The sequence below is a fragment of the Canis lupus genome, chromosome 35, assembly GCF_048164855.1.
Source record: "Canis lupus baileyi chromosome 35, mCanLup2.hap1, whole genome shotgun sequence".
Classification (NCBI taxonomy): domain Eukaryota; kingdom Metazoa; phylum Chordata; class Mammalia; order Carnivora; family Canidae; genus Canis; species Canis lupus.
In genome coordinates, this window is record NC_132872.1 from 2,095,932 (window position 1) to 2,117,117 (window position 21,186).

General features: G+C 51.5%; 2 long non-coding RNA genes across 4 annotated transcripts; one reads left to right on the forward strand and one right to left on the reverse strand.

Annotated features, from left to right (window-relative positions):
* Positions 1–907: 907 nt before the first annotated feature.
* LOC140624715 (uncharacterized) lies at positions 908–7,678 on the reverse strand. The gene is made up of 3 exons (XR_012024199.1): positions 7,485–7,678; positions 2,010–2,099; positions 908–1,089 (listed from the first exon to the last, which is right to left on the reverse strand). It is a non-coding gene; the product is annotated as an uncharacterized lncRNA (long non-coding RNA).
* Positions 1,562–13,398, forward strand: LOC140624714 (uncharacterized). Of its 3 annotated transcripts, none has more exons than XR_012024197.1 (5): positions 1,562–4,507; positions 5,323–5,475; positions 5,586–6,195; positions 10,157–10,279; positions 12,561–13,398. It is a non-coding gene; the product is annotated as an uncharacterized lncRNA (long non-coding RNA). The 3 variants fall into 3 exon arrangements; XR_012024198.1 differs by adding an exon at positions 10,860–11,342 and having other exon boundaries at positions 1,565–5,475; XR_012024196.1 differs by having other exon boundaries at positions 1,565–5,475.
* Positions 13,399–21,186: the final 7,788 nt, after the last annotated feature.

Below are 21,186 nucleotides of genomic sequence, written 5' to 3' on the forward strand. Positions count from 1 at the left end.
TACGGCTCAGCAGGACCCCAGACTCAATTCTGGGAGGAAGGAGGAAGGATGGATTCTTGCAGGAAAGAGGAAATCCTCTGGCAGGGAGGTGCTCACCGCCACCAACCTCAGGCCTTGCTCATGGGGAGTCCTAATTTAGATCAAGGCCTAGTCAAAGACGGTCTAATCTGTCTTTGTTTTTGTATTTGCTCCGTAGTTAGCTGGTTTATTTTTATTGTTTTACTGCTGCCATGTTCTTCAGTAGCAGCCTGGTTATCGTGTTTATTGTACTTCTCTTTTTATGTTACACTGTTAGCAGGTCCTTTTGGCAAGCAGAGCTGCGGAGGCTGGGCTCGAGCTCCTGGGGCTCTGCTGGGCCTTCCTACTTCTGCAGCAGGTGGCCTGGGGGAAGCCCTTGATCTTGACTTCCAGACACTTAAGGTCTGCGGGTGGTCCTGCTTTCAAAGCGACCTCCGCAGGATTTTGGCCTTGCCAGCTGAGCAAGTGTGTGAGCTAGGAGGCTTCCAGAAAGCCGCTCAGGACCTACTCCACAGAGCCTCCAGCCCTCAGAAGCGGTGGGAAATGGGGCGGGGGGCTCGGGGCACCCATCAGGGGAAGGCCAAGCATAGCACATTTCAATGGAATCCCGGGGACCAAGGGAACAAACCAGATTTATGTGTTTCAACAGGAGAACTCGCAAAATGCGCTGTGGAGTAAAAAATGCAAGTTGCCAAACCTTGTGGGATACATGATGCCATCTCCGTGAAAACACTCTTCCCAAAACACGTTACAATAGACTTTGTGTAGGTTTATACATAAATAAAGGAACGGAAATGTCTATATTTTTTTAAATTTTAGGGCGTACATATCAAACCCATAAATAATAACCCCTGGGGATGAGGAGACAAAGATAAGTTCTTTTTTGGTTTTTAAATATTTCATTTATTTATGAGAGACACACAGAGAGAGGCAGAGACGCAGGCAGAGGGAGAAGCAGGATCCACGCAGGGAGCCCGACGTGGGACTCATCCTAGGACCCCAGGGTCACGCCCTGAGGAAGGCAGGCGCTCCATCGCTGAGCCACCCGGGCGTCCCAGACAAGGACAAGTTCTAATAGAAAATGATGGACAAAGAAACTTTAGGTTTAGCAGTAATGTTCTAATTTTTTAAAAGAAAATTAACTTACATATGTAATTCAGCTTATTTTTAGAAATCTAATCTTTTGTGTGTAAAGGCAAAGCATAGGGCTTGGAGTCGGAGGTTGGGGATCGAAGCCCTGCTCCACCCCATCACCCCTTGATTCCATCTGGCCACTAGGGCCATTATTAATCCCCTGCCTTTACTTACCGCTTGGGTAAACGGGCATAAAGATAAAAACAGTGATCAAGGGGGCTTCCTTTTTTTAAAAATTTTTTTTAAATTTATTTATTTATAAATAAATTAGTAAATAGTCACAGAGAGAGAGAGAGAGAGAGAGAGAGGCAGAGACACAGGCAGAGGGAGAAGCAGGTTCCATGCACCGGGAGCCCAACGTGGGATTCGATCCCGGGTCTCCAGGATCGCACCTGGGCCAAAGGCAGGCGCTAAACCGCTGGGCCACCCAGGGATCCCCAATCAAGGGGGCTTCCTAAAGAACTCAGTGGCCCGGTGGAGAAAAGTATATATATCTAGTTATAATTAGCGTTTTGTTTTTAAAAACAATTTTGAGTCTTTACAAAGACGGTCTCAAAATCCAAGGTCTCTCCCCAAGGACGGAGAAAATAGAGCTATTATAAAGGAGCCACCGTGAGTTTCTTAAGAATAGGTCATGTCGGACTAACATTACCTCCTTTGTTCACAGAAGGGGAGAGAAAGAAGCAAAGATTTATGCTGCTTTGTGCCCCAGGCTGTGTGCCGGTGTACTCAGAGTTCACAACACCCAGAGAGGCAGGTTTCTCATTTTACAGATGCGGAAGCCTGAAAAGGGTTTAGCAGAGTCAAGGAACGTGCCTCAGGGGACACGGAAGATATGGATTCAGATCTAGGTTCACCTGGATCCCAAGCAGGTACCCGGAGCAGCAGCAGGAGCAGCAGGAACCATGGTAATAGCCACTTCTATCCTGGGATGTCATTTAATCCTCCTAGGGATGGGACGTTTTATCACTCACTTTTTACAGGTGAAGAAAAGGGGATGCAAGGGAGGTTGAGTGAGCTAGCCCCAAGTCACAGGTCTGTCTCATTCCAAAGCCCAAGCTCTGAACCATGCTAGTCTATGGCCTCCCTCCAACTACCCCCAGTCCAGGAGATCCTGGCCTCCCCCAGGGGAAGAGTCTGTCAGAATCTTGGAAAGGCGGAAAGGGACAGAGCAACCACATATACCACTCCAACCTGGGTGAGTATATCACGGTGGCGGCTTACAGGGGTTGGGGTGCATGGACTCCCATGGCCATCTGGATAGAGCTGGGAGGTCAAGAAGGAGATATAAAAGATGAAGTCTGATACCACTTGTGTAGTAGATTGAATTGTGTCCCCCAAAAAGATACATTGGAAGTCCTCACCCCTGGTACCTGTAAATGTGACCTTATTTGGAAATAGGGTCTCTGTAGATGTAATCTAATTAGATGTAATCTAATTAGAACAAACTCATAGTGGAACAGGGCATTGGGCGCTAAGCCCGATGACCAGTAGCCATATAAGAGGGAAATCTGGACACAGAAACACATGGAAGACACACACCGAGGGAAGAACACTGTAAAGATGGAGGCAGAAATGGAGGGATGCAAGCTAAAGCCAAGGAATGTCAAGAATTGCTGACAATCTACATGGACTATAGGAAATAATAAAGGGGATTATAAGGGAAAGGAGGGGAACTGAGTGGGAAAAATTAGAGAAGGAGACAAACCATGAGAGACTCCTGACTCTGGGAAACGAACACAGGGTTGCAGAAGGGGAGGAGGGCGGGGATTTAGGGTAACTGGGTGATGGACAAGGAAGAGGGCACTTGATGGGATGAGCCCTGGGTGTCATACTATATGTTGGCAAATTGAACTTCAATAAAAACAAATGAATAAAGAAAAAAAATTGCTGGCAATCAAGAAAAACTAGGAAGAGGCAAGGAAGGATTCTTCTCTAGAGTCTTTGGAGGGGATGTGGCCCTAGTGACACCTTAACTTAGGATCTCTGGCCTCCAGAACTGTGAGAGAGTGAATTTCTGTTGTTTCAAACCACTCAGTTTGTGGTAATGTGTTTTGGTAGCCCTGGGAAACTAAAACAACTGGGTTGCTCCATAGCTGATTGCACAATCACAAGATATCATGTGGACTTGGGTAGTAGGACAGAGGGCTTCATCCTTGACCCTAATTTATCCTATTGTTCTCTTGGATGAAAATCAGGAGTATGTCTGCCAATCAAATAGGTAGGTCATACAAAACCTGGAGAGATGCTTAGCACTGAAGATAGGATCTATATTCAAAAACACCTGAAGAAACTGCAATAATGGGCCAAATTTTATAAGTTGAAGTTTACCGAAGACAAATTCCTTTATTTAGTTGGTTCAAAGAACCAACTGCATGAATGCAGAACGAGGAAGCTCTGGCTTAATGGCAGCTCACATATGTTGGCCAAAGATGAGTACGAGCCAACAAGTCATTGCAGTTGCTATAAAAGCTAATGCCCCTTTAAGATGCTCCATTGACCAGGAGAAATGAGAGGAGCAACCCACTGGTCAGGCCACATCTGGAGCTTCATTCAACTCTGGGTACCACACTTTAGTGTTTGGCGCTACTCAGCGTCCAGGGTAAGGGAGCCAGGAAGGTGAAGAGCCTAGAAACAGTCGTGCAAGGAAGATCAGGGGATCTAGGCTTGTTTCCCTGGAGACAAGATGTGGGGACATGGGACATGTCTTGAAATACTGAATGGCTCTTGTGATGTAAAGGGACCCAGGCCAGTTATATAGTATTCAGAGAGGGGGTTCCTAACTAGCTGCTCCTCGCTGATGATGGCGAGCAGCAGTCTCGGGCTTCAGGCTAGGACACAGCTACTGGTCTTGCAGCGTTTATCCTCTCTTTTTCTAGTAACAGCACCCGGAATTCCTTTACAAGACCATTTCCGCCTCACTTTGTCCATGGTTCCAGGGGTGGGCACATGAGTCAGGCTTAGCCAATCATTGTGCTCTATCTCTTCAGCCATAGTAATCTGTTCAGGGATGGGCATGGGACCCAAGCCAGATCAGTTAGTGTCTATACCAGGCAGAGACGCTCTCCTTCCCCTAGGATCACAAAGCTGGCAGGATAGAAGCCCAGGTAGCTGGGGTGTGAGACCAACTTGCCAAGGTGTGAGAAGAGCCCACTTGAGAATGAAGTCAACACAGGAAATAGAGCCAAGAAATGGAGACAGAAAGATCTCTGCTGGCGCCATGTGAACACCTGGATCCAGCCATGACTGCAGCTTGTTGTGATGCGATGCAATGCAATCCTCTTTTATGCACTCACCAGCTTGAGCTGAGGCTCCCTCATCTGCAGTCAAGTGTCCTAACACATCACATCCACCTGTGAGTATGGCAAGGCGTCTGATGAAGATGTCATGCCGAGGGAATAGTAATGGTTGACACTGATTGAGCATCTTCTGTATGTAGAATTTGTGGTAGACTTCTATTTTTTTTTAATTTTTTAAAAACTATTTATTAAAAACAAAAAAAAAACTATTTATTTATTTATTTATTTATTTATTTATGATAGACATAGAGAGAGAGAGAGGCAGAGACACAGGAGGAGGGAGAAGCAGGCTTCATGCTGGGAGCCCAACGTGGGACTCGATCCTGGGACTCCAGGATCGCGCCCTGGGCCAAAGGCAGGCGCCAAACCGCTGAGCCACCCAGGGATCCCCATTTGCTGAGTATTCTATGTATCTGTTAATAATTCAACCCTGACCACCCCCGTTTGCGTGTAGGTCTCTAGTCAATGTGCTCATTACACCAGCTGCTCTCAAGGTTGCGTCGTGCTGGACGGGCCCGTCCCTTGGTCCCTTGGTCGGCCTTCCGACCCACTCCGATCTGGACTAGTTCCCTTCCAGGCCTTGGCCACAGCTGCCGGCTTGGGCCTTCCCTCGTCAACTGCTAGACAGTCCCTTTGCTCCTCATTTTATTGGCTTCCGGCTGAGTCCCAGTCCTTCTTCTTTCTCAGTTTACAATCTTGTTTCGGCAGAGCACACCCTGAGTGGCTTCCTGAGACAGTGGCTAGGTGCGCAGAGGGCAAATTTTTGAGATCTTTCCTGAAAATGTTTCATGTTCCCACTTAATTGCTGCGGGTCAGACATCGCTCTCCTCAGAATTTGGAAGGTCCGGTTCCATCGTGCTCTCACTTCCAGGGTCACTGCTGAGAAAGCTGGTGCCATTCTGATTCAGGAGCCCTTCTCATGCTACCTTGATGTCACTGATTTAAGAAAAAGTTGTTTTCATCCTCGAAACTCGTCTTCTCGTTGTCCCCAGTGAGCGGGCCTAGCAGATCCAAGGATGAGCAGGTGGGTCCCTGGGGGGGGTCGAGGCCCGCGGGGAGGATGTGTCGGGGTTGCCCGCCGCTGTGTAGTAAACTTCCCCGGAGGTTAAAGGCCTGAGCAACAGTCATTTGCAGGGGCAGTTCCCAGGGGTCCGGGACCTGGCACGGCTGGGCCGGGGGCCGCCCGCAGCACGAGGGGCCGTGACCCACGAAGCCTGTGCCTCCAGGTGACTCAGCAGCGGCCCCCCTCGAGCGCCCCGACTGCGGCCTGGAGGCCTCTGCCCGCAGCACGAGGGCCCTCCCGGCCTCCCCGAACGAGGGCGACCCACCCGAAGCCACACAGCCTCGGAGGTGGCAGCCCTTCACCTTGCCGGGCCCTGTGGTGACAAGGTTCCGAGGCCCGGCTGCCTCAGGGCGAGGGCATTGCCCGGACAGACCCCAAGGGGCGGGGCCCGCGCCCAGAGCCGCCTCCGGGCCGGGCAGGTGGTGACCAGCCGAGCTGGGCCCTGGGCGAGGCGAGGGCGGCGGCCGCAGGAGCTCCCAGGGGACAGGCCGCCCCCGCCCCGCGACGCCAGGCAGGAAGGGCTTCCGGGAGCAGCAGCTGTGGACACCCCAAAGAGGAGTGGGCCGCAGCCCAGGTGCACCCGGAGGGGAGAGCATCCCGGGCCGCGGGAAGATGCCGAACGCCAGGTGTGGGAAGCGTCGCAGTGGGTTCTGGAAGCTGCCCAGCAGAGCCCCGGGCAGGGTGAGTGCAGGACCCGGTGGGGGGGACCGCTCCTGAAGGGCCTGCCCGCGCCCCGGGGAGCTGGTGCGTATCCTGGGGCTCTGGGGGTGCTATCCTGGGGCTCCGGGGCATGCTATCCTGGGGCTCCGGGGGGTGCTATCCTGGGGCTCTGGGGGTGCTATCCTGGGGCTCTGGGGGGTGCTATCTTGGGGCTCCGGAGGGTGCTATCCTGGGGCTCCGGGGGTGCTATCCTGGGGCTCCGGGGGGTGCTATCCTGGGGCTCTGGGGAGTACTATCCTGGGGCTCTGGGGGGTGCTATCCTGGGGCTCCGGGGGGTGCGTATCCTGGAGCTCTGCGGAGTGCTATCCTGGGGCTCTCGGGGGCCGGGCCTGGCTTCCGGGAGAGCCGGGCGAGCAGACTGGTGCTTTAGCAGCCCCTCGTCTGAGGGAGGCCAGGCCCGTGGGGGGCCTGATGTGAGTGAGGGGCCTCCAGGCCTGTTGGAGGCTGGCCTCCCTTTGGCGGGGGGGAGCCAGTAGCGATGGGAGCCTGGGGGAAAGGTCAGGGTGGGGATGGCCACCACCCCTTTGGGTCCCCCGTTTGGCCGCAGGAGGCCCTGTGGTGCTTCCTCCAGGCCTCTGGATGCCTCCTGGTGTGGGAGCCCCCAGGCTCAGCTCCAGAGCCTGTAGAACCCTCCAGGGCTTTCTCAAATCCTCCCTCAATCCCACTCCACGGTCAGACTCACCCTGCCCTCCTGAGGCCCGTGAAAGACCTTGAGGCCTTGACCTAACCTCACTCATCTGCCAGCAGCCTCGTTGCCTTCTCCTCTACGTGACCGCGGGCAAGTGCATCACTCCTCAGTCACTTCTCCGAGGGGATGGGTTGGGCCTGCGGCGGCGGCTCCCCAGGTCCTGCGCCTGCCACCCTGAGGGCTGTGAGCCCCTGACCCCCTGGCCCTGCTCAGGCCTGCCCTGCAGAGCTGCAGGGGCTGCAGGGAGCTTGGCTCCCCGTCTGAAGCCTGCAGACCTTTTTTTGGAATTTGATCTCTCCCAGGCCAGCACTTGGATCCTAGGATCTGGGTGTCCTGCCTGGACCCACCCGAACCCCAGGAGCCGCAGGGGGCCGGTCCTCCGGAGGGCACCCACCCCTGCTCTGGGCGTGCATCACAGGGATCCTTAATCGGCACAGAAGCCTCCGTGCAACAGTTTGCCCAGCTCAGTGGTGACGCTCCTTCTTCGGTCTCCCCCGCATCCTTCAGGAAGCCGTAGACCAGAACAAGCTACATTCTCCGGGCTCCTGGGTACAAGACTCACCTGGGTTTGTCCCACTTAACTTTCCTGCTCCGGCAGTGGGGGCTCAGGTCTCCAGGTGGGAAGGGGACCCCTTCCTTCCACCTCCTGCCCCTCTGACGAGGCCCGGCCCACCCCTGCGTGGGGCCGGAGTGCAGCTGCCCTGGGCCCCCAGAAGGGCTGAGGGCATTATGTAACCAGTCTTGACCAGACATTCTGGTTCCACAGGTACAGCCTGCAAGTTAAAAATTGTTCTAAAAATGCAGTGCGGCTGCCTAAACACACACAGTCCTGGAGGAGGAGGAGGCTGGGGGCGGAGGCTGCGGTCAGCAGAAGGATGAAGGATGTGTTTTCCGTGGGGATGTTCGCCCCAAGCGCTTTGACCCCAAGGGAACCCTCAGACTTGGGGGCCAGTGGCACATGCCTGCCCCCTAGAAATAGGTCGTGTGGCCTCACCCCCTCCTGACTCCCCGCCCCTTCGTAATCCTACAAGCTCCCCACCTCTGCCTGAATTGGGGTCTTGCTTTTCTGGGGATTTTTTTTTTTTTTTAAAGTGTCCATACTTTGAGGCTCCTCTAACCTTCCTCTACTTCTTCTCTGGTCCCTTATTTGTTTTCTTCTTTTTCCGCCTTGCCTCTGCTCCCCTCTATGCACCAAGTAATGGGGAGGGGAATTCCTCTGTCCCCTCCTTAGGCTCTGGCCCTCTCCCTGAGCCTCGGGTCCTCCATCTGTGACCTTGGGGGAAGTTCCTTCATCTCTCAGCTGCTGTGCAACAGGAACCATCCATTGTCTTCTCTGCCTCATGAGATGGTTGTGAAAATCCAAAGAGGTGACACTGACTCCTGTACACATGCACATGGACTTTTTTAAAAAAGATTTTATTTATTCATGAGAGACACAGAGAGAGGCAGAGACACAGGCAGAGGGAGAAGCAGGCTCCATGCAGGGAGTCCGACATGGGACTCGATCCCGGGACCCCAGGATCATGCCTGAGACAAAGGCAGATGCTCAACCACTGAGCCACCCAGGTGCTCTAGTACGTGGACTTTAAAACTTGCATTTTTTGGTTCATTTGTTACATATTTATTAAGCACTTACAATTTGCCAGGCACGGTGGTACCCTCTGGGGCATGTAATAAGGAATGAAAGACACCAATGGGTGACAGCATCAGAATTACGTGGAGGGCTTCAAAAAAGAGCCTCCCAACCTCCACGCAGACCTGCAGGGGCAGGCTCTACAAGAGGGGGCCAGGGAGGGAGGGCGGAATAGGGGATGCGTTTTCACAGCTTCTCTGGTGGTCCTGACCCCCACCCCGCCCCCCTGGGCCTGGAAACCAGTGTGTCAGCGAGGGAAGAAGCAGAGAGAGCCGAGGACGGAGAGCACTTTGGGAAGGAAGACTCCGCTCCCCAAGGTGGGGAAGAAGCCAAAGGAAGTTGGCTCAAGGGGGAAACAAGAGGGCCCTTTCACCTGCCTCTTGACTAGGTCTGCCCACGTACCTGTCTTCAGGCTGCCTAGCGACTGATAACCTGGGACAGAGTCTTTCAAAAAATAAGGAAAAGAACCACAAAGGAAACACGGTAGCTCTAATCATTTCTTCATAACAGGTGGCTTTCTCCCCTCAGCTGGGATATTTCATAGGGGCTTTCGCTCACGGATCAGCCTTTCCCTATTTGTTTTGTCTAGCGAGTCCATTCTTCTTTTTTTTTTTTTTAAGATCTTATTTTTTTTCAAGATTTATGTATTTATTTTGAGAGAGATGGGCGTGGGGGGAAGAGGGAGAGAGAGAATCTCAAACAGACTCCCTGCTGAGCACCCACAACCCATGAGATCATGAACTGAGCCAAAACCAAGAGTCAGAGGCTTAACCAACTGAGCCACCCAGGCGCCCCAAGATCTTATTTTTAAGTGATCTCTATACCCAATATGGGGCCCAAACTTACAGCCCCAAGATCAAGTCATGTGCTCCTCCAGCTGAGCCAGCCAGGCACCCCGAGAGTCCTTCTAAAAGGAGGCATATGTTTTCCACTTTGCTCTTGGTGTATGTGTAAGTAAAAACAGTAAGGTGTGTTTGTTTCTTTAAATATCAGTAATATTTATGCTGATGTTGATGAAGCAGTTATTAAGTCTTACTGCCTGGAAATTTATGCCCATTAAGAAATGAGCAGAGGAGCACCTGGGTGGCTCATTCGGTTCAGGGCCTGCCTTTGGCTCAGGGCGTGATCTCAGGGTCCTGGGATCAAGCCCTGCATGAGGCTTCCTGCTCAGCCGAGAGTCTGCTTCTTCTCCTCCTCCCTCTGCTCTCTCTCTCTCTCTCTCTCTCCCTCTCTCTCTGTCTCACTCAAATAAATAAATAATCTTTAAAAAAAAAAAAAAAAAGAAAAGAAATGAGCAGAGAGATCCTTGGCTGGCTGGGTCGGTAGAGCATCTGACTCTTGATCTCTGAGTCATGAGTTCGAGCCCCATGCTAGGCACTTAAAAAATAAAATGAACAGGAAAAAAAAAAGACAAAAACCTAACATCTCCAACCTCGATAGTTTTTGTCCAAATTTTCTTTAGAAGAGTCCTTTAGGAATGATGACCTGATGTTCAGCAATGCCCTCATTCTACCACAGTATCTTTTTTCTTTCTGTTAAATTTAAGTTGAAATGAATATCTGTAATTTTGAAATGTTACCAGTGATTTTTTTGTGTTCCAGTTATTTGAGTAGTCAGTCACTATTGACTGGAAGAGCAGTGAATGAAACAGAAGTTCTGATGGAGTCTACACTCCAGCTGGAGACGGGTCACAAGCCCAATTCACCAGATGGCATAAGACCATGGTGAGTATGGGAGATAGTAGTAAAATGCCATGGAGGGAAAACAAAAATTGGGGATGAAAAGGACGAAATGAGAGTCACTTAAATGGAGTGGGAATTTTAGGTAGGGGAGCCTGCAAGAACCCCCCAGACGATGTTTTTAGACTTTTCATCCCACAAGATTTCAAAGATATGCAAAGGCAGAGAGAACAATGAAATGAGTTCCTATACATCACCTGGTTTCAACAATATTGACATTGCGCCAATTTATCCAATTTTCTCCATCTTTTGTTTGTTTGGTCCTGGGGTTTTTAAAAGCAAATCTGAGATTTCACATGCATTTTCCTGTAAATGCTCCAGTAAGCGTCTTAATTGTTAAGCTTATTTTTAAAATTACACATTTACTTGCTGTTACGTGCCCCCCTCCCCCCCAGTTAACAACAGTGCCTTCACATCATCTAACAACCAGCCCATACTCTTATTCCCCAACTGACTCAGAAATATATTCTACATTTGGTTTTGAAACAGGATAACAAAGGTTAATTCTAAGTGAAGACATTCACTTTAATACTCTATTTTCCTCACTTTCCTCTGTATTTCCCAGGATTTAGCACAGAGTAAATGCTCCATGAATGTTTACTGTTCACTGAATCATCTGAATGAATGAAAGCGTTGTAGGCCTCATGATAGACACTTGCAGAGCTGAGCAGAGCAGGGAACCAAGGGGATCATTTCAGGAGGAGGAGAAGAGAGCAGAGAAGTCAAGAAGTCGCATGTGGGACAGTTTGAGAAAGGGAGGGGGATGTGCTTCTTTGGCCAAAGATCACACTGTCAACATCCTTCAAACCCAGAAGAGATGGGACTAGGACAACGGACCAATAACCAGAGGGTTTAGAGGCAGAGATCCTGGCCTTAGCCCTGACTCTGAAGAGAAACCAGGCCCAGAGGGCCTGACAGGGAGCCTCTGAGCCCATAGAGGCAAACACCCTGTTTTAAAGAGGCATGCCAAAGAGATTGTGTATGCTTCAGACCAGCAGTTTATCTCCTATAATTTGGCCTAAGCAAATAATGACAAGTGAGAGCAAAGGTGAGTCCAAGGATTTTCATTACAGCATTGTTGATAAGGCCAGAAGCCGCAAAAAGCCTGCCCAACCGCAGGGGGATGGTTCCTAAGGCCTGAGTCACATGATGAAATGGTATGTAGTCCTTAAACGGCATGTGGAGACCTGCGTACTTACAGATTTGAAAAGGTGCTCGAGATATATATTGCACGAAAAGCCACATTTCCAAGCAGTGTGTTTGATGACATTTCATTTTGACTATTTTATATCTAAGTATGAGACAAAAAATACATTGGTTAGCTCTGGTTGGTGGGCCTACAGATGATTTGTCACTCTCTCCTTTTTTTTTTTTTTTTTTTGCTTATTTTTGAAAAATTTCCTGCGATAAATATAGCTGGTGCGGATAATAAACATGAAAAGAAAATCAGAATAAATAAGATCTACACTATCCTCTAGGGATGGAGGTTAGTAGTGTGATCTGACAGGTGTAAACTGACTAAAGGGAAAAGCACTTGGGATTCCCAGGGAGCAATATTCCCAGGGGAGAAACCTCGGGCCCCAGGGATCCTCAGGGGGAACAGGGAACCCTCCTCAAACAGAGCAGGTGTTGAAACCCAGTCAACTAGCGTTAATCAGCTCCATTACCCTCAGCTCAAGGCATAGCGTGCCAGGTGTGGGGATAATGGGATTAGAAAAGCAAGATTGGTTCTAGGGCCACAGGGGGTGTCCGCAGGCACCAGCTCCGCACCAGGCCTCCAGGCAAGTGCCAGCCCTTCCAGGAGCTGGGGTATCTGACCCTTGTACTGAGGGCCTGGCTGGTTCCTGCGACTCGATCTCAGGGTCGTGAGTGCAAGCACCACGTTGGTTAGTAATTTCTTAGATTACTAAGAAATAAATAAGTGTATGGGCGCCTGGGTGGCTCAGGTGGTTGGATGTCTGCCTTCAGCTCAGGTCATGATTTCGGGGTCCTGGGATGGAATTCCACTTTGGGTTCCCTGCTCAGCAGGGAGGCTGCTTCACTCTCTCATTCTCCCTCTGTGCTCTCCCCCCCTCTTTCTCAAATAAATCTTTATTAATAAATAAATCTTTAAATAAATTTAAAGAAAGAAATGTAAAAAAGTAAAATTTTTCTGTCTTAAAAAAATATATATAACTAAAAATGTATACCGCGGAAGAAAAACGTGATTGATAAACCTGAACCCCTAAGATATTTTTTTTTAGTTAATTTTCCTTCTATACCGCAGTTCATATACATGGGCATATTGGCATCCCCCGTGGCCTGCCCATGGGATCCTGATCTCTTCATTTACCGTCAAGAGCGCAGACTCCCCAGTTTCCAGGGAAAGGCCTCCTGGCCCCACTCCTTGGGCCTGGCTCCCCAGACAGGGCTTGGACCCGCCCTGAGGACTGCGGTCTGCAGTGTAGATCCTGAAAACCCTCAAGGAACAAGACCCTCAACCGTGGACTGAATGCTCAGGGAACTACGTGTGGAGAGGAAAGGCACAGAGTTGAGATTAAGACCATAAAATTCCCTGTAATCATGTTTTCTTGTTTGTTAATGATTAATTATCATTATATATAATAATTGATATTATTAATAATCGAGGCAGCACCCTCCACGAAGGGACGCCGTGACCACCTTCGTGGGGCTGCATCCTTCACTCACACAGCAGGTCCTGCGGGCTCCTCCTCGCAGCTGCCGAGAGACCATCGTGATTCTGCGTGGCTTTGCTGCTGGTGACCCGAAGGAAGGTCAGAGGCGTCCCTCTCACACAGCTCAGCCTGCCGCTCATTCTCTGACTTGGGAACAGGGCCACCGGCTTGAGCACTGGGCCATTTGTGGGCCTTGCTCACATTTGAGACCCTGGAGAGTCTCCGTGTCTGTCCTCCCCGTCCAGGATGCCAGAGCATGCAGGCTGACACAGAGCCCTAGATGGGCCCCACCAGGGAGGTCTACACAGGCCTGGCGACCTACCCCCTAAGCCCACTAAGCTAGCCTGAGGCCAGGGCCCACCTTCCTCAGCTTCCCTTACTTCCCCCAAGGCTACACTATGCAAAACATAAAATGTTTACTCCAATTCAGCCATTTGCCTCTGGTTTTGTTTTGTTTTAAAAGAAGTTATTTATTTATTCATGAGAGACACAGAGAGAGGGAGAGGCAGAGACACAGGCAGAGGGAGGAGCAGGCTCGCTGCAGGGAGCCGGACAGTGGGACTCCATCCCAGACCCGGACCCCAGGATCACGCCCTGAGCCAAAGGCACACACTCTTCAGCTGAGCCCCCAGACGTCCCTTGCCTCTGGTTTATCATCACAATCCGCAAACTCCTTTCTAACTGGCTGCCGGCAACACACTCCATGGAGGTGCAAATTCTTTCACAAGTTGTTCTTCTGATCAAAAACCTCAGGGTGGTTTCCTACTTCACTCAAAGTTAAGTCTTTTCCTTACAAGGGCATCTTCTGCTCCCCCGGCTCTGGCTCCGCAGGTTCCTCCAATAAAAGCATCCGGCAGGCTTCTGCCTCGGAGCCTTGGCCCGGCGGCCTCCTCCAGCTGGGAGGCTCTCCCCTCAGCTGCCCGATACGTCAAGCCTTTGCTCAAACGTCCGCTTCTCAGCGAGGCCCACTTTGTGCCCACGTGTGGCAGTGCAGCTGCTTCCCTCCAGCACCCCACGCTGCCCTGTGCGCCTCCTTCAATAGCTCTCTCGCCTTCCAACAATCTAATAACGAGCTCGTTTATTACATTTGGTTTTTACTGTCCAGACCCCCCCCACCCCCGCCCCGGCCCGGCACGTAGGCCCCGGACGGGCAGGGACCTCGTCCCTTTTGTTCACTGATAGGTCTGAGTGTCTACGGCTCGGAGCAGGATAAGGTACGGACCGGCCTGAACAGGGGGTGCTTAGATTCCTGAGAGGAAGTTCCTGCGGGGAAGAGCAGGTGCACCTTTACGTGGGGCCAGAGCTGCACACGGCCCGAGCTTCCAGTTTCGGGATCTGGAGCTCGTCCCCTGCCTGCTGTGCAGGGACGAGTGTCTGGAGGTGTCGGAGGGGACCAGGTGGTGTGCCCGCCCCGCCCTAGCCCCGTCTGCAGCCTGTTAGGCCGGATCTCGGGGGACTTCCCGGGCCGCCACCCAGCCCCCCGCGCGGGGCCTGCCGCGCCGTTCTCTCTTGCTCATCCTTCTCTTCCTGAGCCCGGCTGGGCGGCCGCGTCTTAACCTGCAAGAAATGGGGGGAATTCAATGATGCCGTGAAAGTTCCCGAGACAGCTGGCACGTGGCGGGGAGAGCAAATGTTTTGTGGACCGAGGATGTGGGTTCGGGTCCCGCCTCTGCCGATTCCTCGCTGAGCCCTAGCTTTGGAAACTTTACTGCACCGGAAGGATCCCCCCGGTTCCCCCCCAGAACCGTGGGTGCGCTACACTGTCTGGCAAGGTGACTTCCCTGGGGGGATTCGGGTTTACAGGCGAGATGGGGAAATTGTCCTGGGTCATCAGGGTGGCCCTGATCTAATCACACGGCCCCAGGGGCAGAGGACGTCCTGTGGCCAAATGAAGAAGGAGATGAGGCCCGAGGGGAGGGCGGGGAGCTTTGAAACCTAGAGGGAGCTCGGCCACCAAGGCTGCAGGCGGCTGGAGGAGGGGAGCTGCAAAGGCGGGGGTGGGGGTGGGGGGCAGCCCTCGGGGCCAGGCCTCCTGCCGCCTAGCTGACCTTGGACGCAGATTCAGCTTCGAAATCTCCAGAAAGGAGCCCAGCCCTGCCACAGCTGACTTTGGTGTTGCGAAGCCGAGCAGGGGATCAGCTGGTGCAGGCTGCGGCCTGTCCTGCCGTCTGACCGGGCGGGAGATAACGCCTGAGCTGTTAACCTTGTGCTGCCCCGGGACGGAAACAACAGGAAGCGAGTGGTCGCGGCGAGCCTTGATTTTCTCAGCCATGGACCGGGGACCGGGATTATACTGTGCATGTGGCCGACCCGCTCGGGAGGTGCCGGGTGGCCTGGAGGGTACCCCGGACAGGGCTGCCGGCTCCCCCAGCACTACTCTACCCCGTAGGAATCCCGGCCACCCTCAGCCTGGAGAGACACGGGGAGCGGGGAGCGCGCCAGCTTCTTGGTGGGGACCAGACCTGGCTAGGTGTAGGAACAGAGGGACGCCCCGGGGCTGAGCCGCTGAGCGGCTGCCTTCAGGCCAGGTCGTGACCCCGGGGTCCCGGGATCGAGTCCCGCGTCGGCTCCCCACCTGGAGCCTGCCTCTCCCTCTGCCTGTCTCTCTGCTTCTCTTTCTCTCTGTGTCTCCCATGAATAAATAAATTAGTTAAACTAGCGTCCAACTAGCTACACAAAAAAGTAAGCTCAAGTGCCAAACAGCCGCCCGCACCTCCACCCACCACTGGCCCTACCCCCTACACCAGCGGGCAGCTTTTAGGTTCTAGACAGGGGCCATGCCATCCTGTTTACTCTGGGCCAGAGGGACTTATCACAGAGCTAACCACGCTCTCCCAAGACAAAATAAAAACAACCACACTTCCAGATATTCATTGATTTATTTATTATTTATACCACACCTACTTCCAAAACCTAGGTGAGGTGGCTCACAGCAAAGGCCACACGTACAACAGAGCTATTCACGAGGGAATAAATGGCCTGTCAAAACCTTTCAAGATTTTCAGACTGTGGGAGTGTTTTTTTTTTTTTTTTTTTTTTTTTTTTTTAAGGACAAAAGAGGTCTGTGAGCTGAGGTACTTGAAAGGTCAGGCCTTGAGGGTAGATATTTAGGTGCGCCTGGTCGGGTTGAGTAGTTAAACCTGGAGCATCTGATGGAGTGCAGGGAGCAGGGGGTAGGAGACAACAGCCATCATCAGTGGAGGAGTCAAGGGGACATTTTATGCTCTCGGATGCGAGGCGTGCTGACGCGATGCTTGGAGCTACAGCCACTATCTTTTGACCATGAGGCAAGTCACGCCCAACATGCTGAGGACGGCAGGAGGGAAGGAGCCTAGGTCCTTGAGGACAGAGCGGAGTCCCTGAACCAACCCTGGAGAGTCACCATCTCCGCCATCAGTTGCTGGAGAGCCGATGAAATGTTTCTCTTGTTTAAGCCATCATGTTCTTTTTTTAGAAAAAATATTTTATTTATTCATGAGAGACATAGAGAGAGAGAGAGAGGCAGAGACACAGGCAGAGGGAGAAGCAGGCTCCATGCAGGGAGCCCGACGTGGGACTCGATCCCAGGACCCCAGGATCACCCCCTAGCCTTGAAAGCAGCGCAGACCCACTGAGCCGCCCCGGCTGCCCTAAGCCATTGTGTCTGCTACTTGCAGCCGGGTGCCTACACACGGATTAAATGAAAGCACCTCGTGGTGGGCTGCGGAAGATACAGTGAAGCACAAAGGGCAGATGGCTTGTTTTACCCAAATGGATCACAACCAGCTTCTTAGAAAACACCATTGAGGAGGGTCTTAAAGGATGAGTAGGAGCTTACTAGGCAGGCAGGGGAAGGCAGGGCATGGCAGGCAGAGGGTAGCACGTGTAAAAGGCATGGAGGCAGGAAGGAAGGTGCAGGCCAGAGGGGTCACTGAGAGGGCTGGGATGTGAGAAGGCATCTGGAGGACTGTGAGCCAGGGTAAGTGCGGACTTGTGGAGCAGGCAATAGGGAGCCAGTGTGGGCACCTGAACCAGGCCTAGCCAAATATCCACAAGGAAGGGTGAGCGCTGAGGAGTCAAAGGGACCCAGACTATGGAGAGGGAGAGAGGGAGCCAGATGCAGTACCAAGAATTTTTTACCAAAGAATTATTCACCTTTGTTTTGGGCCTTCTCTGGGGACTGCTTGTTTGGTAGGAACCGTCACCCCATTGGTGAGAACAGTCAGTCACACCAGCAACTCCTGGGAAAAACCTTATAAAGGTCAGGAACTCTCAAACGTCCCAGCTTTGCACACTGGTGGTAACAGCTGATGAGGTTTATCTGAGGCATGATTATTGCTAATTGGGAAAGAACATACCAGGCACTAGCACTTGGCGCATCTGGCTAGACCCTTTGTGGAACACATGGAGAAACGGAGCCGACAGGCCACACGGCCACCTGGACGCACAGCAGGATTGGAACCTGGTTAGCCTGGCCCTAGGACTAGTGCTCAGCCCCACCATCCTCAACTCCAGTCGTAACTATAAGTGGCCACGGATCCAACAGAGAACAGACGAGAAAACCGGGTCCAACAGGATGACACAGCCCTGCCTTCCCTCAAACAAAAAGAAGACGGACCAACGTTTGAAGCATATTAATAGGGCCTGTCCCCCAGAGTGAGGAAGTTAAAGATAAAATTCCTTCAGCCACACCGATTGCCTTTAAGAGCCTCTCAGAATTCCTAAGAAACTTTTATTGTAAAAACAACAACAACAACAACAAACAAGCTTTGAAGTCATCTGAAGATTAAAAGTATTTTGTGGGCCAAGGCTGGTGAGGGGATGGCTTCCACGTATTTTGAAACAAACTTCGGAGAGCTCATCACACTTTGAAAGGCTTCTGCGTGAGACCACAGGCACGTTGGGCAGCACCCAGCCCAGAGAACATGCAGGGGCCTCGGTCTGTCAAGACTGGCTCATGGTGCAAGGCCCTCGTGTGCGGGGCGGCGCAGGCCAGCTGGCTTTGGTCCCAATGTCGTCACCTACCAGCTGGAGGCAAGTCACCTACTCTCTCGGTGCTTTGGCTTCCTCCTCCATAAATGAGGACGGTAGTGGTCCCCAGCTCCTAAAGCTGCTGTGAAGACGGAGGGAGGGAGCTGGGGGTAAGTCCCAGAGCAACGGTTGCGCTTTGTTGGTGTTCATTAGCGCCCGTTCCAGAAATCTCGGAGGGGAGAAAGAACCCAGCTGTATCTAGCTTGACTGGGCCTCCCCACTCACCGGCCCCTCACCTGCTATTCCGTGTGGTCCTTGGACCAACAGTGACTGTCACCTGGGAGCTGCTTACGGAGGCTGAATCCGAGGCCCGACCCTTAGCCTACTGAGCCAGAATCTTCATTTTAACAAGATCCTCAAGAGGACTCAGGTGAGCATTCAAGTTTGAGGAGCACTGAGACAGGCCCCTGAAAGGACTACCGAAGGCATCTCTAAGTGGAGGGCTTCGGCCCGTCTGCGGCAGGGATCTTCTGGCCCTCGGGTCTCCAGGCCGGGGCTTCTGGAGCTGCTGGGCTGTCTCCCTCCTGCCTGCTAGGGAGGCCTGTCCAGCCTGCCCCCGGCTTTCTGCAAGTCTGTGTGGACCTGACTCCCTTTTCCCGTCCTCTGGCTTGAGTCCAACGGGACAGGGTTGGGGGTGGGGGCACATGGGAGACCTTGGCCATGCGTTGCATTTGCCTGGAAGAGGGAATTGGTGCGCACCTTCCGTAGAACCTCTCGCTTAACCCCCGGGGGACCTTCCACAAATTCCTTTTTCACGTAGAGCTCAAGCCCCCCCACCCCAGGCCATCCGAAGGGCAGTCCACTGTGCCACTGAGACAGTCATGGGACTGGCTGGGGCGGGTGAGTAATTCTGAGAAACTGAAGTCAACTAAAGCCCTCACCAACGCAGAGCAGGTGTGGTTCACTCATTCATTCTCTCCAGGAACATTTTTTTTTTTTTTTAAATGGATGACTGTGCTCTGCTAACTGGCTCCAATAGTTCCACTTGCTCTAGGAGTCAGGAAGTCCTTGGTGTTGCCACTAAATATTTGTGTGACCTCAAGCAGCTCATTTTCCATGTCTGGGCTCACAAGGGACTAGTTGTAAGATGAGGGAAGTTCTCTAAGATGCCCTCCCTCTGTTCCGAAGTAAAATAAATGCACCTGATTCACTGAATGGGGGTCCGGTTACAAAGGACCTGGAAGGCCACGCCGTAAAATTCAGACTTGACGCTCTAAACCTGCATGTCTAATATGGTTTCCACCAGCCACCTGTGGCTATGAACGCTTGAGACCTGGCTACTCCGAACTGAGATATGCTGCGACTGCAAAATACATCTTTTTGTATTTGTATTTGTATCTTGAGACTTTGTATGACAAAAAGAATGTAGGATATCTCATTAGGATTATGTAGATACAGGGATCCCTGGGTGGCGCAGCGGTTTAGCGCCTGCCTTTGGCCCAGGGCGCGATCCTGGAGACCCGGGATTGAATCCCACGTCGGGCTTCCGGTGCATAGAGCCTGCTTCTCCCTCTGCCTGTGTCTCTGCCTCTCTCTCTCTCTCTGTGTGTGACTATCATAAATAAATAAAAAATTAAAAAAAAAAAAGGATTATGTAGATACATGTTCAAATTGCAATATTTTGGATATGTTGGGCCAAACAGCATATGTTATTACCATTAATTTTACCTGTTTCTTTTTGTTTCTTTTATTTATTTTATTTTATTTTATTTTATTTTAATGTGGCCTCTAGAAGGTTTAAAATTACATATTAAAATACATTATATATCTATTGAACAGCACTGCCCCAGAGCTACTTAACTTCTCCAAGCAAAGAGGGTTGAAACCAAAGATGGCTTTATCCTTGAATAGTGCACTCTTGGAATCACTCCAATTTAACCATCATAGAAATTATCCATTGGGAGGAATATGAGGGATAGTTCTACAGATATTCTAGTCTAGTTCTAGATTTTACTTGTACCTCCCTAAAATGTCCATTTGCGTGTATCACTTGTTCTATGTTTAGAGCTTGACCTAGAACTCATCTGGTTGTGAACCAGGGACAGGTCTCTGAAGAAAAAAAGACTGAAAGAGCAGCAAAACGTTAGCAGCAGCTTACAGGAAGGAAGTTACCAGACCATGCCTATGTGGATCAACTTCCTCTCATGAAATTCCCCAAAGCAGCCCTATCAGTCTTCTGCCAGGTGAATCTTTCCTCTCCTCACCTTGGGGCCTCCTGACCTCCTGGACCAGCTGCCATTCTGGGAGGCCTGGTCCGGATGCCTCTTCTTTCTAGCGTGTCTGCCCTTGCTCTGTGCAGGGGTTGCCTAGGCTGGGGGTCAAAGTGGCAGTTAGAAGGAGGGTCAGGGCACAGGGGAGGACGAGGACTTGCTTGAGTGTCAGCTCTGGGCCTCCCTTGGTCCCAGCTGAAGCCTCCTGCCAAGCTATAGCCTGGCAGATCCAGAGTGGCTCCCACTCCTGGGTTCTGCTGACTCTACCCCAGTTCTCTGAACCCTTGGCTATTAAGCACGGGACAATGTGAATGGGACCACTGTACCCTTTGCCCCCCAACCATGGCCAGTGGGGCACTGGGACTGCATGGTCTGTGCCCTTTGGGACAGTTCTTAGGCCATTCACAATAAGCCCATTTTTCTCTCAGTGTTTTGGAGAAGAACCAAACTCCCTTGACCTAAGCTCTCATTGTACAAACAAATGATTCCTCAAAAAGCCCTAGAATGAAAGGTTCATGGTGAATATACTTTTGGAATAAAACATACAGATAGAGGATCAGATAAGAACTTATTTGTGGCTTATTTGTGGTGTGAACGGAGCGGTCTGCTCGTTCCATGGAAGTCACTTGCTCCATCCACCCCAGCCACCGAACACCCAGCTTCCTATTGCAAAGGTCTGGAGGAGGGGACTCCTGACTCCAAGGACCCCGCAGGGAGGGAGCAGTCCTGATTCTGGATCTTCCAGAACCAAGTGGCCCTGGAGCTCTGGGCTGTCTCTGCTGGCCTGGCCCCAATCGTCTCAGGCATCAGCATCAAAACAAGCATCACTCAGGCCTTTCTTTCTTTCTTTCTTTCTTTCTTTCTTTCTTTCTTTCTTTCTTTCTTTCTTTCTTTTCTTTCTTTCTTTCTTTCTTTCTTTCTTTCTTTCTTTCTTTCTTTCTTTCTTTCTTTCTTTCTTTCTTTTCTTTCTTTCTTTCTTTCTTTCTTTCTTTCTTTC